At 33.9% G+C, this 3,476-nt stretch overlaps 1 long non-coding RNA gene across 2 annotated transcripts; it reads left to right on the top strand.

The window, feature by feature from the left end:
* The first annotated feature begins 559 nt into the window (after positions 1–559).
* LOC132604007 (uncharacterized) lies at positions 560–3,155 on the top strand. Of its 2 annotated transcripts, XR_009568612.1 has the most exons (4): positions 568–800; positions 1,195–1,305; positions 2,352–2,461; positions 2,598–3,155. It is a non-coding gene; the product is annotated as an uncharacterized LOC132604007 (long non-coding RNA). The 2 variants fall into 2 exon arrangements; XR_009568611.1 differs by having other exon boundaries at positions 560–800; positions 1,195–2,461.
* The last annotated feature ends 321 nt before the right edge of the window (positions 3,156–3,476 follow it).

Below are 3,476 nucleotides of genomic sequence, written 5' to 3'. Positions count from 1 at the left end.
TATAATAGAATTTTGGATACGGAGCACAAAATATAATGTTATATTAATCGTATTTTGAACACACACACACACACATATATATATATATATGCATAAAAATAGTGTAAACTTATATATGTTTATTAGCAATATAAAATATACTCCCTCCGTTTCAATTTATATGAACCCATTTGATTGGACACAACATTTAAGAAAGAGGGAAGACTTTTGAAACTTGTGATTCAAAATAAGTCTTGAAAATTTGTGTGCTTGTAAATCATTCATAAAGTGAATTTGTTTCCAAATTAGGAAAGAGATCATTCATTTTGGCACGGACTAAAAAGAAAATAGGTTCAAACAAATTGAAACATAAGGAATATATATTATCACTACCCAAACACAACTACATACACATAGATACCCTATAATCCAAAGTGTTAAGCCCGTGCGCAGCACCGACATATGCCATCTAGTATATTTTAAAAACGACAGTGCAGTAGGACCTACACTGCATCAAATTAATGTACAAAAGGCAAATAAAATTGTACTATAAACGTTCGACCAACTGGGAATATTTTGGTAAACTTCAAAGGCAGGGCTTTCAAATCACTAAGCAATTGGCAAACACGTGTTCTATTTATGTCATAATTTCTCTTTCCCTCTCCCCCTATATTCTTATCGTCTCCTCTGTCTCTGTGTAGAGAACAAAAAAAGTTCGCAGAAAATCTCAAACAAATAGACCTAAATTCAAAGACAAAGTTGTGATTAAAGCAGGCAACAACCCTTTTTGACAAAGTTGTGCTGAAATTTCACATTTGGTGGTAATTTTTGCTCTAATCGTAAATTTCTAGGGTTTTTTTTTTCCTTGATATATTGATTTTCTTATTTATTTAGTCAAAAAAATTGTATTTTAGTTTTATGTGTTTTGGTTTAGGAATTTGGAAAAGTTACTGTTCTTGGTGTTTGCTTTGTAGTTTGTTGGCATTGCTTTCTTATTGGATTGGCAGTGTTTAAGAAAAAATGAAAAAGAAAGTAGAAGAAAAGATCAATTAATTGAAACTCATCACTTCAGTAAAATATCTCACATGTCATATTGTTGTTAGCAATCTTGCTCTGCTACTTCCAGTTTGCCTCTATATCTGCACCTGGGATGCGTCACCGTGCACTATCCATTTGATAGAGTTTATTCTATTGAGTATTGATATGTGTTTGTAGGACATTTATGGGTGACATATTCTACGACAAGAAGCAAAGGAAAAACAAGAAAGTGCAAGCCAAAGGAAAAGGAGAAAATACGAACAAGGAGAAGTTATTTTAGCTGCATATGTAATGCTTCGTTAGTTCTTCTCGATTTCTCATTGTGTCTTGCTCTTAGCGTAATATACAGGCTTAATTATAAATGCGCTTAAATTTCTGATAGTTGATGTGATAGAGAGTCTATTAGGCTACCTTTTGTGTTAGAATTGTTTTGGCATGCATATGAAACTGTAGTTCTACTATTAAAAGGCAACTTACGATTGAAATCACTCACATTTCATAAGTTTCTAACTAAAATTCTTGATTACTAAGTTAGCTATGTGGACAAGTTGTGAAGATGAATATGTATTTATCAGTTATGAATTTGGAATGCAAAGCCTGTAATCACACAAGTTAATGCAAAATATTTTATTTGTTCGAGTTTGAATTTACTGGATATCAATAGCTTCTCCAGCCTTCATTGAATTTCTGCAGCCACTTCTTTGTAGAACTTATAGTTTCAACTTTTTTCTTGGGTTAATTGTTTTATTAACTCTAGCAATTCCTGCTTTCTGTTCACATGGTTTTTGCAAGGCGTGCTTTACTGTCTACATAAGATGTTTCAGGTAAAAAAATGTGTTTTTAATTACTGTTTTATTTAAAAGTTTGGTATTTTCACTGTGCAAGGATACTTCATGAGGTTTTCTCAGAACGATATCATTCTCAGTTTTACTCTATTTCATGCTGTCATGTGTCAATATGAGCTTATTGTTTTTATCTTCTAAGTGGTCTTCATAAAAAATGTGAATTCCATGGGTAAAGCAAGAGCTTTAGTCGATGGCAAATTGCCGAACATGTTATGAAGCTATATAACATGTTATGAACAATTTATTGCAGAAGTTAAAAGCTAAGGTATGCCATATAATGTTTTTGACATTTTCACCAGTTTTCATTAATGCTGCTCAGTGTACTCCATCCATTTTCTACTAAACTAATAATTGGCTCCCTCCCCTTTCTTCATTCCTTTTGTTGAAAGGGAGAGATCATAAGTTTTATTTGAGAGTTAGCAGTTTTGGGTTCTTGAATTTGAAAGAAGGGTATGTAAAGCTTCTCATTTAATGTCTGCTTTTCGAAAGGCCGGTCAAAGTTAAGCTCTCAAAGCTCATTATTTGAGTTGGGAGTTCACCTTGAAAACAATGCTCTGCTACAAAGTCTGCCTCTAGAGATAAATGTCGCTGCCACCGAGGTACTCATTTTACCAAAAACATTGTGCTCTTTACTCACCCATTTTTTATGACTGCATTACTAATCAGGCAGTTGGGTGATCCACCACTACATCATATATCGGAGTTGGTCTTTCTAATCAATTAGAAAATGAACAGGTGGTGAAGATCTTGAATGCAAGAGTGGATTTGCCTTTATGGAAAAGAGCCTCTTCGTTGCAAAACGGAACCTACCACCACTTTTTGAGAACCACCAGAAGACATTCAGGATAGTTTGGCAAATAACTAACAGGGGACAACAACTCTCTCTATGGTCTCTATCGCTCCCCGGCAGGAACCAGCAGACGTTGCCACTTTGTTTAGCCACTTTAGTAAAAGATTAAGCACCTTTTGTGTAGTCAACAATATTGTATTGAGGATTCTCCATCGTTAGTAGCTTTAAATACTTGTCCTACTGTGATGTCTCACTCACACCGGGAAATTCTTTTCATGACCAAAGAAAAAAAAAGGAAGACATTAGCAGAAAATTGAAGCTCCCGCAAAAGACAAACGTGTGTTGGAGAATGACGTGTTGGGAGCTCTTTAAGCATTTGCATTTTTTTATTCTTAGTCTTCTGGCATCTATTAAAGTGAAGCTCATGTGCAATTCTTTTATGAAGATAATGCTATGTAACTTTCATTTAGTATGATATATGATACAATTGTATATTCAAACAATACTTTGTCATGTAAATTAAACTAGCACACAAAATGTGGATGAATAAGAATCCCGTGCAGGGCACAGGCATCCTTTCTAGTCCAATAGAAATAGGATAGTGTTCGTCTTAACACTATAACTAGTTCGAGGTCAAATATTTGTCTATTCTCTTTGTTTCGGTTTTTAATAACTACCTATTACAGCACCAAAAAAGGAGAAACTATTTTGGGTGCAAAAGATAAATATATTACTACTACTAACTATTACATAAATTAGAAGTACTTGGGTAACATGTACCCATAAGGTTTCGTAACATAACAAGAAAGGAAGATAGTGGTTCT

This window comes from Lycium barbarum, chromosome 7 (genome assembly GCF_019175385.1).
Source record: "Lycium barbarum isolate Lr01 chromosome 7, ASM1917538v2, whole genome shotgun sequence".
In the NCBI taxonomy this organism is placed as follows: domain Eukaryota; kingdom Viridiplantae; phylum Streptophyta; class Magnoliopsida; order Solanales; family Solanaceae; genus Lycium; species Lycium barbarum.
The sequence above is the reverse complement of the archived record's forward strand: the minus strand, read 5'-3'. Positions and strand labels throughout refer to the sequence as shown.